Source organism: Staurois parvus, unplaced genomic scaffold (genome assembly GCF_062004578.1).
Source record: "Staurois parvus isolate SC_StPar_1 unplaced genomic scaffold, SC_StPar_1.0 ptg000538l, whole genome shotgun sequence".
NCBI lineage: Eukaryota > Metazoa > Chordata > Amphibia > Anura > Ranidae > Staurois > Staurois parvus.
In genome coordinates this window covers 5,566,816-5,581,343 of record NW_028318334.1, presented here as the reverse complement: position 1 = coordinate 5,581,343, position 14,528 = coordinate 5,566,816, and positions in this window count along the sequence as shown.

Here is a 14,528-nt window from a genome sequence, read left to right as displayed (position 1 = left end):
CACTTTAAAGCGTATCTAAACACAAATACAAGAGGGGCCTTCAAAAGGTTTCCACACTTTTATACATATATATGTTAAAAAAGTGCAGAAACTTTTTGCAGAAAGCTCATAATATATTTCCGCTTACTAATCATTACATGTGGTTGCTGCATTAGTTTTCTTTTTTAGGCTTTTTCCCCTTTTTTTCACATGGTGATCTGGCCAGTAGCACACCTCCTGTCTTACATTTTCTCCACTCTGGATGTAAGAGCCATGGAGACACCCTTGGACAGCAGCATTGCCAGTTTGGGGAGAGGGGAGTGTTAGATCTACTTGACTAACAAATTACTGCTGACCTCCAGCTCACACTGCATTTACACAAGCAGTTACAGTAATAGTTTTTTTTTTCTTTTGGAATAAAGGTTTTAGATAAATACATAAAATCTGACCATTCTGAGCTACCCTGTCAGTAGTAAATGGATTGTCTCAACCCTCTAACTGCTACTTTGTCTGGACAGTTTAGTCTGTTAAAGGAAGTTGAATAATACCAGACTTTTTGCTGGCATCAGCAGGTGAAAATAAAGAAAAACAACACGTATAAAAAAAAAGAAAGCTAATGCAGCCACCACATAAGAATTGGTAAGCTGCAATATATAATTTTTTTGCTTTTGGATTTAACCAGTACTGCGCTGCCCTATAGCAGAAATACTTCTACAGGGCGGCATGGTGCACAAAATCACATATTTATATGTATTTATAGCCCTACCCGCGCCACCATTCGCGGCCTTGGCTGTCAATCACCGGGCCCCAGCTGGTGATTACTCGCAGGCACCCAGTGATCACCGAGTATCTCCAACGGGGGAGAGACCTGTATGTAAACAATACAGATCTCTCCCCTGTCAGCTCCTGCACACTGCTTTGTATGGCTCTGCATAGCACAGCCATACAAAGCAGTGTGCTTACAGTGAAACACACACCCAGCCCCTATAGTAAAAACAGCACACAGTACACAGTTAACCCTTTGATTGCCCCACATGTTAACCCCTTCCTGCCTAGTGCCATTAGTACAGTGTCAGTGCAGCCATACAAAGCAGTGTGCTTACAGTGAAGCACACGGACACAGGACATAGTGAAACGGCACATAGTTAACCCTTTGATCACCTCTCATGTTAACACCTTGCTGCCCAATGCCATTAGTACAGTGTCAGTGCTTTTTTTTAGCATTGATCACTGTATTGGTGTCACTGGGGATCACACCAAGTCAGTTCCCTCTAGTGTCAGAATGCCCGCCGCAGTCCCGCTATAAGTCGCTGATCATCACTATTACTAATAAGAAAAAAATTCCAGTATTTATACTGCCATTTGTAAACGCGATAACATTCACATAAACCAATTAATTTGCACGTATTGGTTTTTTTTTTAGCAAAGACATGTCGCAGAATACATTTTGGCCTAAATTTATGACGAAATTTTATTTTTTTAAATGTTTAATAGCAAAAAGTCAAAAATATTGTTTATTTCTCAAAATTGTCAGCCTTTTTTTTATAGCGCAAAAAATAAAAAACGCACAGATGATCTAATGCCACCGAAAGAAAGCTCAATTCGTGGGAAAAAAAGGACGTATATTTAATTTTGGTGCAGTGTTGCATGACCGCGCAATTGTCAGTTAAAGTAACGCTTCGCCATATTGCAAAAAATGGCCTGGTCAGGAAGGGGGGTAAATCCTCAGGAGGGCAAGTGGGTAATAGCAAAAAGTCAAAAATATTGTTGTTGTTTTTTTCTCAAAATTGTTGCTTTTTTTTGTTTATAGCGCATAAAATAAACGCAGAAGCAATCAAATACCACAAAAAGAGAGCTCTATTTGTGGGGGAAAACCAATTCATTTACACGTATTGGGATTTTTTTTTAGCAAAGACATGTAGCAAAATACATTTTGGCCTAAATTTATGACGAAATTTTATTTTTAAAAAAATTTTTACCGGACATGTTTAATAGCAAAAAGTCAAAAATATTATTTATTTCTTAAAATTGTCTGTCTTTTTTTTTCTTTTATAGCACAAAAAATTAAAACCACACAGGCGATTAAATGCTACTGAAAGAAAGCTCAATTAGTGGGAAAAAAAGGACGTAAATTTCATTTGGGTGCAGTGTTGCATGACCGCACAATTGTCAGTTAAAATAACGCAGCACCGTATCGCAAAAAATGGCCTGGTCCGGAAGGGGGGTAAATCCTCTGGAGCCAAGTGGTTAAAGGACGTTGAATAATACCAGACTTTTCCTGGCATCAGTAGGTGAAAATAAAGAAAAACAACACATCTAAAAAAAAAGAAAACTAATGCAGCCACCACATGAGAATTGGTAAGCTGCAATATATAATTTTTTGTTTTTGGCTGTAACACTGCCTTAACAACTGCTGAGATAATGTAACATTTTCATTGGATTGGCAGATCCATAAATTTGCATTGTGAAAAGGAAGAGTGATGCAGGCCACAGATGGGTCTAAAATCGGCCGGAAAAAAAAATCGGCCGATTTTCGGGCTGTTAGTGGGTTAATTGGTCGGCCGTTTTTCAGGATTTTGGCACATTTTTTTTATTGGTAAAGTTGGAAAAACATTGTCCGATTTTGACGATCGGCCGATTTACACACCAATGATGGGCAAATCGGCCGATCTTTTTACCGATAAAAAAATCTGCGCATGAGCTGTGACCTGCAAGAAAAAGAAGAAGAAAAAGAAGAAGAAAAAGAAGAAAAAGAATAAGAATTCCAGTCCGCTATTATATTTGACATGAAAAAGTATAGCGGTTGCAACAATGTATCTATTTGTATTCGAAACAAAAAATTGTGTGTCTGAAATGGATACAAATAGATACAATGTTGCAACCGCTATACTTTTTCATGTCAAATATAATAGCGGAGCTCCCTGCAGAGAGCTCCGCTATTATATTTGACGGGACAAAAATCGGCTGATTTTTTTTATCGTTGGTGGTAACGTCGGCCGATTGAACGACCGATTTTTCTTTTTTTAAAAAAAACGGACGGTTTTCGACCTGTCTATGGCCTGCATTAAGTACAATCACTGTGTAGCACTGCAAAGCAGGGAGCAGAACCTCTGGCAAGTATGGCTGCCTCTGTGTCCCTATAATTCCAATCTATGTAAAGAAACAAGTTTTGTCTTTGAATATTAACATACATTGGTACAACTGACATCAGGTCAGGCTCTTATACATAGTAATTGTATACATTTCCTTTAAAGAGTCGGTAACACTGGAAATGTGAAAAGCGTAGTTTACATGCTGGTTTATAAAGATCTAATCTACTGTGCTGTTGTGTTTAGGTAAGTGCTAAATACCAATACACCCACTCAACGAAATCCTAGGACGCTTCCTGCAAACGTAATCTGTAGAAACAGTCCAGACCATGTATGCTGTATGAATGCACTGAGACCATGCTGTTATTTTATGGAGATAATGGGACTTTTCCATAAAAAGCAATATGTCTCTCTCACTTTGCATTGAAATACAATGCAGTATGCAGTCCAGTTGCTTTAACTCTCCAGGCCCTCTATTCCCATCAAAAAGATCATACAATTCCCTTAAACATTCTCAATCAGAATCCTGTATAAATAATCCCTTATTATGAAATGAACTCTAATGTAGCCCATACACCTAGCAATTTCCAGGCAATGCCAACCACTGTAAAGCCAGTTTTCAAAGAAGTAAGAATCCCAAAAGCCAACATTTCTTATATTGCAGCTTACTAATTCTTAGATGTGATGGCTGCATTAGTTATCTTTTTTAGGCTTTCTTTCTTCAAAGGATCCAGCCAGCAGGTCTGTTGTTTTTCAGAGCACAAGTTCTCCAGCAGAATCATTTTACATGGATGAGACAAACCATTTCACCATTTAACACTGGCAGGGGTGATTATAATGATAAGCTTTTTTCATTTAATCATTTCTCCTAAAAGGTAAAAAATCTGTTTGCCATAACTGACTATAGCTCCATGCACACGGGGCATTTTGATAACGCTGGTAACATTAGCTGTGTAAAGTCATGTTAAAAATCTCATTTTTTTGTGTTTTTTTATTAGCGTTTAGCCACTTTTTTTAAATTTTTTTAGAGGTTTTTTTCCAAAAACTCTGGTGTACCATGATTTACTGCGTTTTACCGCATTTTGCCACATTTTTCAGTGTTAGAGCGTTTTCACAGCTAAAAAACTCCTTTAGAAACCAACTAGTTCTGGGGTTTTTTTTCCAGCCAAAAAACGCCCCTGCCAAAAAACGTTGATTGCATGGGCACATAGAATAACATGCTGGGGGGTTTACTAGCTGTAGAAAAAAAACGTCAAAAGCCAAAAATAGCCACTGTAAAAAGTGGGAGCTGGAGTTCAGCTTCAGTTTGTTAGTGTATTTAAAGTGTTACTAAACCCACAACAGTAAAATCAGTCTGTATATGCAGTAAAGCATGCTTGTTATACTCACTGTGGAACCTAAGGGGTTAATCCTCTGCATTGTATAAAAAGGATGTTGATCCTGTCTTCTCTGATCCTCCCCTTCTTCTACTGTCCCCAAACCATTTGCTGATAAAACAGAGCCCTGGAGGCAAGCTGCACATGCTCAGTTTGGTGCGTATTGCTAGAGATTTTTTTTCCTGAAAGAGTGCCAATCAGCGCTGTTCCTTTGTTTCAAACTATTTCTGTTCAACTACAATTATTTAAGTCAGTAAAGTTGATTGAAGTTTGCCGTCCAGCTAACTAGTCAGTGGTGGGTTGCCATCCTTCAATCATATTGAAGAAGATATTTTTACATAGTTACATTGGTCAAGCCTGGATCAGTGTAACTATTCATATAGTGTACCATAACTGTGGACTCCCCTGGAAGCTGGAAATCACTGTAGTAGGCACTACTACTCCATTGATCTCCACTAGCTTCCGGGTCCTGTGCCAAGCGACTACCCTGTTGCTCAGCGTGGCGTCACCACCCTGCCTTCTATTTCATCCTATCTAAGAATACTTGTCAAGCAATCTTAAGCTGGCCATAGATGGTTTGAACCCTGAATGGTTCAGCAAGGACCGGCCGAGACTGGAATCATCTGTGGGCAAATTGATTGTTGTATGACTTGGGTACAACCAGCCTGTCTGATTTTTCATGTGATTATTGACGGTAGCTATAGCCGCTAGCAGCAATCACTGTGTTCTCCTGGCAGGAACAGATCCTCCCGCCTGCAGTACACAAGGACCCTTCGCCCAGTCTCCATTCTGAAGAATCCTATTGTGTGCTTGCAGCTGCTGGTGGGAAGGAAAGGAGGGAAGCCAGCAGCACTGCAGGGGTGGGAGGGAGGCCTGGGCAGCAGGGGGAAACGTATGGTGGAGCAAGGCAAAGGGGGGGGGGGCAATTAGTCCCTATATGTCTCTCTATGCAGCAGCAGGAGAGAGAGGAGCTAAATATAATATACCTTCAGCTGCTACAGAGAGAGCCATACAGGGGATAGGTTCCAGTAATTGCCTCCCGCCATGCCAATCACTCTCCCTGCCCATATCCGATTCATCTAGCTGCCTGGGCCCCCTACTGGCTCGGGCCCCATACAGTAGGACCAGTGGTACCCCCTTATCCACTGCCCTGTTTACATGCGTTACTATTGATCCCTATGTAATGTAAGTGTGTATGGGAATCCTATCTACTATTATTATTTATTATTAATTATTTCATATGATTACTATTTACATTACTATTGATTCCTATGTAATGTAAGGGTGCAGTGTACCAATGGCACTGCATCAGCCCCCTGCCACCCTTTTTTTTTTATCATGGATTTTATATATTTCTGCTCGGCCCTTTTTTCTCCCCCTCCACCAACGTGTTTCAGGTCACCTGTATTCTCCCAGTGATTCATGGCAGATGCCTTCCTCAACTTTTGACAGTTGGATTCTATTCGTGCCTCAGGGTATGTAAGAGCTGAAGATCTGTCTGTTGTTGCTGGCACCACTTAATCAAGGTTCCCCTTGTTTTAAATATTGCTGTATTTTTATGTGGTCCACCACTTCTATTTGGGGGTCAAATAATTACTAGTTTGTTATTTTGTTATTTTTGATGGTTAGGTAACTTTACGTTAATATGTATTTTGGTTGGTTTTATAACAACAGCCTTGTTAAGGATTTTATTATCTGTTTATTATTTTGTAAACCAATAAAGATGCCAAAGCCATTTCTATGCTACTTTCAGCTGTATTTGTGCTTTTTTAAATAATGGTAATGGGTACAGGGTTGGGTGCCATCTGCAATCCCAGGCACATTTTGCAAAAAATCACACTAGGATGCAGGAAGCTGGACTTTTTCTTTTTCTTAACTGCAAAGCACCTCAAACCTGAATGTGTGACTAGGAAACGTGAATCGATACTGGGAGATTATATAGACTGCCATTTCCAACATCTTCTAAAAATTCTAGTTGCCTTTCTGTCATGCTAACCTGATATATAGGTCAGTATCAAGTACTTGGTGGAGATCCAGCTGGAAAGGGGGCTTCTCTTGCATTTCTTGTCCAATAGCCCTGGCAGTGGTAACAGGAGGTGTGAGGACACGAGGTCCGGTGTAGCAGACAATGCCAGTTGTTGGTTTTAGGATGCAGATGACCGTGGATCACCAGAGAGGGACCAGAGACAGGAACACAGTGACACTTGATCAGCAGACAGGTGTGTAGCCAGAACAAAAGCCAAAAGGTCATCAAGACCCAGGCAGTGATGTACAGGAACATCAGACAGAGACGAAGTCAGGATACAAGCTGGCATCAGTACACAGCCAGGCAGCAAGGTACAGGGATGTTAAGGACGAAGCAGAGTCAGGGTAAACTCTGAGGTCACAACAGGTAGGTAGGAATTGAAAAAGGGATCAGGGGCAAGCCAGGTTGTGCACAGGAAGGCAAATATAGCAGTGCAGGGTGCAGGTGAAGCAGGAACTAGCTGGAGACCACTCAGCAATCTGTCACAACCCAGCTTACATAGGCCATTTGATGTAAATGCCAGTTCCGAGCATACACGTGTGTATGTGCACATGCCGTTTAGCATGCACACTAACAGGTTTGTGTGCACATGCCTGTACATGTTCTGCCCTATCCTGTAAGTATAGCATGCCAGTACATGTCATTTAAGTCTTTGCTCAGAATTACGAGCAAGCGAATTAGCATGCAACATTCTTCTTGTCCTGAAATGTACTGGGCTTTTCTTACAGTTAGGAGTAGAGATGTTACATAGTTAGTCTTGCTGAAAACAGACAAAAGTCCATCCAGTTCAACCATAGAAAAAAAAAAAAGAGTTATAACCCTATACCCACAGTTGATCCAGAGGAAGGCAAAAAAAACCCAGCAAAGCATGATCCAATTTGCTCCTGCAGGGGAAAAAAAATCCTTCCTGATCCCCTGAGATCCAATCAGATATTCCCTGGATCAACTTTACTTATAAAGTTTAGTATCCAGTTATATTCTGTGTATCTAAGAAAGAATCCAGGACTTTTTTGAAGCAATCCACTGAGCTGGCCAGAACCAACTCTTAAGGTAGTCTACTCCACATTTTCACAGCTCTCACTGTGAAGAAACCTTTCCGTGTTTAGAGATTACATTTCTTTTCCTCCAGACGTAAAGAGTGCCCCCTTGTCCTCTGTGATGACCTCGGGGTGAATAATTCTACACCGAGTTCACTATATGGACCACTGATGTATTTATACATGTTGATCATATCCCCCCTTAATCTCCTCTTCTCAAGAGAGAATAAATTCAGTTCCTCTAATCTTTCCTCATAGCTGAGCTCCTCCACGCCTCTTATCAGTTTGGTTTCCCTTCTCTGTACTTTCTCCAGCTCCCCAATGTTTTTTTATGTGAATTAGTGCCCAAAACTGAACTGCATATTCCAGATGAGGTCTTACTAATGATTTGTATTTAATTGTGAGTTTTTTCCCTAAGAGGCGCTCTCCTGCTAGGGTGTTTGTAACATTGGCATTCTGCTCAATACAAGTTTCAAGTTTTATTGCAACTGGGTTCTGTGTGTTCACCAAGCCGCACCTCACCACTTGCTGTTCTTTCTCTAGTCCAGACCCCTGTCCCTTTTTAGACACACAGGACCAGTGCATCAGACCTGAAAAGTCTGCAAAGACAGACTCAGGAATGGCAGCAATAAGATATTAACCCCATCCCTCCTGACCAAGGCAGCAACTAACTAACTACTAGTAGGCAACCTGCATACATGGAGCAAACAGGACAACCTATAGTCAACAAGAGTCTTGTAACACAACAGCATTGAAGACGTCTAGAGTTAAGGTACGTATTACTGAAGTTAAAAAAATATATTGCAGTTCAGGGAGAGGAGGGGAACCAATTTGAGGATTGGGGGGGGGGGGTTCTAATTTTGTTCTGCTTTAATCTTTACCGCCTAATTCTTGACCCTAAGAGTAACAAAACTTATTCTGGGGAAAGTGGTTCTCCTAATAATACAGTACCTTTCCCCCTCTGGTTGATTCTTGCCTTCGCTAAACTATTATTAATATAATTGCAGGTACTTATTTAGCACCTACTGCTCAGCTTGTCTTTTAGCCCTCAGAAATATCCATTAGCTCCAGATATGGGGGAGCATGTAAGCTTCTGCTCTTTCTTCAAATAGGCAGTGCTTGGGTCTAAATGGGCACTTGCCAGGTCCAACCACTGTCATGCAGATGAAAGGAGAAGGTCATTAACCCCTGACACACAGTGTTTACAGTGGGGTTAGATTCAGGTCTTCAGAAACCGAACAAAGTGGCTGGGGAGCAGCACAGGGAAGGGAAGTATCTGATTGGATACAACCCTTTTTAGGGTTTGAATTGGCAGGTGATTCGCTTTAATCCACACAGCTTATTTCTATACTGAAGAAATCTGCTTTTGTGGTATAAAGTGAATATGTTTTGGAAATTCCCTTTTCACTTAATTACTGCGGAAACTCCAGGGCGCTGAATCGCCAAGTCTTTTTTAAATTAAACCATGACCTTAAATGTCAGTTCTCTTGCTGTTTGTGGCCAATCATGTCAAAGCATCAAAACTATTTCCAAGAGATTTCTTTTAGCAACCAAAATGAGCAGTTGGTATATTTGTGAATAATAATAGGAAATTACTATTACCAGGTAGATGATGTTAAAGTGAAACCCTAAATACTAAACCTACACTGAGCATAACTTCTGACTGTTCCTCAATTGGATGGATAGCTCCTCTTTTGGTCAATTGTCCCTGTTTGGTTTAAGGTATTGACCTCTATAAAAATGTACTATTTAATGAACAAATGTACTACACTAAACCCTCCATCCATCCTCTCTATTACTGCACTTGATATATTGGTGAAATAATACTTGTGAGTTTAAAGCGTATCTAAACACAAAAACAAAGCTAGGAAGGTGATCCTCCTAACATGGAAAGGGCCCTCTCCCTCTTCTATTGCAATTTGGAAGAAATGATCACTGACAGTCTACCACTGGGCAAACCCACAAACTCAGGAACAAGCCACAAGTCTTTGATAAATATATGTGGTAGGTGGGTTTCATCTACCCACACGCTTCTGTGGATCCAAGATCCTCATCAACCCTATCCATGCTATTGGTTTTTGAATGATTGCTGTTGTGCATTTTCTCTGATATATTTGTAATTGCTTAATGCAATGAGACATAAGAGGCTAGTACAACTCTTGTGTTTCCTATTGTACTTTATATACACTTTAATATCAAACTCAATAAAGAAACATACATAAAATGAAATATATTGCAGCTTATCTATCCGTAGATGTGGTGGCTGAATTTGTTTTCTTCTTTACTTTTTTCTTTCTGTCTTAGGGTGAACAGCAGCACTGTGGTGTCAGATGAACTAGCAGATCTTTACGTAAGTCTCTAACAAATGAAAACATAATTCCATCTAATGCTTCTTCAGCAGTTAGAAAAACAGCTTTTTTTTATAATTTTATGAATAACAGCTGATGATTTTAAGCTATTCTGTCATTGTTAATTTTTTTTTCATTTTTCGTTATTGGTTTATTAAAAGGAAGTACAAAATAGCAGACTTATTGGCAGGATCAACAGAAAAAAAAAAAGAAAACAAATGCAGCCACCACATCTAAGGACTGGTAAGCTGCAATATATTTGTTTTTTGTTTTGGGGTTTATATATGCTTTAGGTTCCTTAGTTTTTTTTATAAGGACAGTGTGAGAGTGGGATGTTCCTTAGGTTTGTATGCCAAGGACAGTATGACAGTGGCATGTTCCTTAGGTTCATTTTGTATGTGCGGTCTTCTCTCCCTGGTGCCGGCATCTTTAGTGTGGGCACCTGGCTGTGACAGCTTGTGGCTTCAAAGCTGGGTGCCCATTTTGCATGTGTGAGTATCGCTGCGCTTTGTGAATTGCCCTGTAGTCTTCTGGGATCGTCATGTGTGGGGTGAGGACAATTGCTTCCTATTGCCTAGGTGATCGCAGCGGAAGTGGGAGCGGGTACCTGTAAAAGTCGGGTACCCACTCCCCAAAGGTGCCAATCCTTGATGGGGAGCGGGGGACAAAGCCTTAAAATGGAACTTCCTCTTTTGGGTGGAACTCCGCTTTAAGAAAAGATAAGGTAACTTTCAGGTAAGCTTGCTTCCCATTCATTGATACTCATGTCTAGAAATAGATTACAGCATGGAGCACACTATGAACAGAGACCTTGATTACAGTAGAGTGTGTGTCTTTTCCACAATTCTGACTACCTATGCAAACTGTGACCTATATTATTATGGAGATATCAAAAAGACTTTTGTTGGAGGTAGGAAACCTCTGTACTTTACATATAGATCGATAATTAGAGGGAATCACCAGATAGGCACTGCCAGTGTGTCCTTAGATTATATTCAAATACCCTGATTGGCATACCTACACAGAGGACTCAGCTCACAGCAGAAGGGGCGGTGCAGGGGAAGGGGCGTGTCAGCACTTCACTACACAGAGGACTCAGCTCACAGCGGAGGGGGTGGTGCAGGGGGAGGGGGCGTGTCAGCACTTCTCTACACAGAGGACTCAGCTCACAGCGGAGGGGGTGGTGCAGGGGGAGGGGGCGTGTCAGCACTTCACTACACAGAGGACTCAGCTCACAGCAGGGGGAGCCGTGCAGGGGGAGGGGGCGTGTCAGCACTTCTCTACACAGAGGACTCAGCTCACAGCGGAGGGGGCAGTGCAGGGGGAGGGGGTGTGTCAGCACTTCACTACACAGAGGACTCAGCTCACAGCAGAGGGGGCGGTGCAGGGGGAGGGGGCGTGTCAGCACTTCTCTACACAGAGGACTCAGCTCACAGCAGAGGGGGCGGTGCAGGGGGAGGGGGTGTGTCAGCACTTCAGTACACAGAGGACTCAGCTCACAGCAGAGGGGGTGGTGCAGGGGGAGGGGGCGTGTCAGCACTTCTCTACACAGAGGACTCAGCTCACAGCAGAGGGGGCGGTGCAGGGGGAGGGGGCGTGTCAGCACTTCAGTACACAGAGGACTCAGCTCACAGCAGAGGGGGTGGTGCAGGGGGCGTGTCAGCACTTCTCTACACAGAGGACTCAGCTCACAGCAGAGGGGCCGGTGCAGGGGGAGGGGGCGTGTCTGCACTTCTCTACACAGAGGACTCAGCTCACAGCAGAGGGGGCGGTGCAGGGGAGGGGGCGTGTCAGCACTTCTCTACACAGAGGACTCAGCTCACAGCAGAGGGGGCGGTGCAGGGAGAGGGGGCGTGTCAGCACTTCAGTACACAGAGGACTCAGCTCACAGCGGATGGGGCGGTGCAGGGGGAGGGGGCGTCAGCACTTCTCTACGTGGAGGACTCAGCTCACAGCAGAGGGGGCGGTGCAGGGGGAGGGGGCGTGTCAGCACTTCTCTACACAGAGGACTCAGCTCACAGCAGAGGAGGCGGTGCAGGGGGAGGGGGCATGTCATTACTTCTCTACACAGAAGACTCAGCTCACAGCAGAGGGGGCGGTGCAGGGGGAGGGGGCGTGTCAGCACTTCTCTACACAGAGGACTCAGCTCACAGCAGAGGGGGCGGTGCAGGGGGAGGGGGCATGTCATTACTTCTCTACACAGAGGACTCAGCTCACAGCAGAGGGGGCGGTGCAGGGGGAGGGGGCATGTCATTACTTCTCTACACAGAGGACTCAGCTCACAGCAGAGGGGGCGGTGCAGGTGATTTTTTTTTTCTAACAGCTTTCTCTAATTCGATATTAAGCTTTTAAGATTTTTCTACTTATTTTTAGGGAGTGGTCCTTCTCACTACTGAAAATGTGAGTTGCAAGGTGTAGAGCCATCCAAATCACTTTAACTGAACTGCTGATTGTCATCTGAAAAAAAAAATAACACCAAGATTGTTTTAACCACTTCAAGTCCAGGACATTTTAAAACAGCCTAGGGACGTGAAGTGGTTAAATAGCTCTTTAATCCTCTTACGTGAATTACGTTTTTGGCACACATATACAATAAAGTCTTAACAGTTCAGGGACTAATATACTTATTGTACTGGCAGATTACATGTAACAGGATATTTCATTTAGCAGCGGCGTCTTTGAAACTTTAATATTAGGTTGTTATAATGAGCATTTTATATAATAAGCCGCAAGTTCGCTTAGGTGAGAAATTCACATGATGTCAGAACAATAGCTCATCATGGGCAGGCCTGTCTATCCTGTGTGTGTCATTGGCTCAGATATCATTTTCTTTTCATTTGTCAATATAACAGTTCCTTTTCCCTTTTTCTTTCTTTCTTTCTTTCTTTCTTTCCTCTGCTACAGGGCAGCAGGGCTGCGCAAAATCATGTACCCGCGCCGCCATTGGCAGTTACAGCTGTCGATCACCAGGTCACGGCCAGAGATTCCCCACCGGCACCCTGCGATCGCCGAGCAACACTGACAGGGGAGAGGTCTGTATGTAAACAACACAGATCTCTCCCCTGTCAGCACCAGCATGCTGCTTTGTATTGCTCTGCATAGCAGAGCAATACAAAGCAGCATGCTTACATAGTAAAACACACACAGGCCACATAATAAAACAGCACACTGTTAACCCATTGATTGTCCCAGATGTTAACCCCTCCCTGCCCAGTGTCAGTGCTTTTTATTAGCACTGATCACTGTATTAGTTTCATTATGATGTCAATAGCAGTTAGCCAGTTCCCACCAAGTGTCAGAATGCCCACTGCACTCCTACAGTCCAGCTATAAGTCGCTGATTGCCACCATTACTAGTATAAAAAAAAATTAAAATTCCAGTATATAGCGCCATTTGTAGACACTATAACTTAAGCAAAGACATGTAGCAGAATACATTTTGAGCTAAATTTATGATGAAATTAGATTTTTAATTTTTTTTACTGGATATGTTTTATAGGAAAAAGTCAAAAATATTGTTTTTTTTTCAGAATTGTTAGTCTTTTTTTGTTTATATGAAAGTAAAGGAATGCTGCTGCGCTTATGTATACAAACCTAATGTAATGCAGCAGTCCTAATTGTGAACTTATAAACACAAAATTAATAATGAATACCATGTGGACCGCGCATAAGTTGTGCAAACAATAAAAAATTGATGACACTCAAAAATAATCAATAATCATAAATAATAAACAATAAACATCTAATTAAACTGGTTGTATTAGGCATGCAGTCCCAAAATGTGAAAATAAGGTGCAAGCGTGCTAAGTTCTTGATTGTGAACTCCGTATTAAACTGATAAGTGCTCCACTGTGTTCAGACCGGTGCCCCACATGGATTTGCACTCACCGTCATCCCATGACCACCTATCTCTAGGATGGTCACTAGCGCTTTTATTGGAATTATCCCAATGTACAACCGATGTTCTTCCACAGTGTTGCTAAAAGTAACCAATATATCTTCCCATGGATTAAATAGCATTCTGGATGGTAACCAGTAATCCTTCTCATATACTAAATTAATCCCAGAAATCTTCCTCTACTCCACAGGCAATTTAGCAAATTGTCAGCATAGAAATAGAAACAAAAACGGGCATCCCAAAGTGTAAAACTGTGTCAAGTTCCAAGTGACAGCGCCCATTTTTGACAGCGCCCACTTTTTTGCTTTGTAGTTCAAAAAGTAAAAAAACGTAAGGCAATCAAATACAACCGAAAGAAAGTTCTATTTGTGGGAAAAAAGGACGTAAATTTCATTTATGTACAGCACTGCATGACTGCGTAATTGTCAGTTAAATTAATGTAGCACTGTAGCACAAAAAATGGCTTGGGCAGGAGGGGGGGGGGGGTAAATCCTCTGGAGGGCAAGTGGTTAAGTGGTGTATTTGACATACCTTTTTTCTGTACAACTGTAACTGGTTAACTCATCTGTCTGTTAACTATTTTAGTCCTGTCATCAAAGAAAAAAAAATCAGAAGCTTGCAATATTGTGTATCATCCCCCTGACATGACAGTACCCCCAGAAACAGCGTAGGCTAACATTTCACCTCAGGGTGTAAATCTCTTAGGCAATAGTGGTATGTGAACAGAAGGATGCCAGTGACTTTATAGGGAGTTTATTAGCTCACACACAAAACTC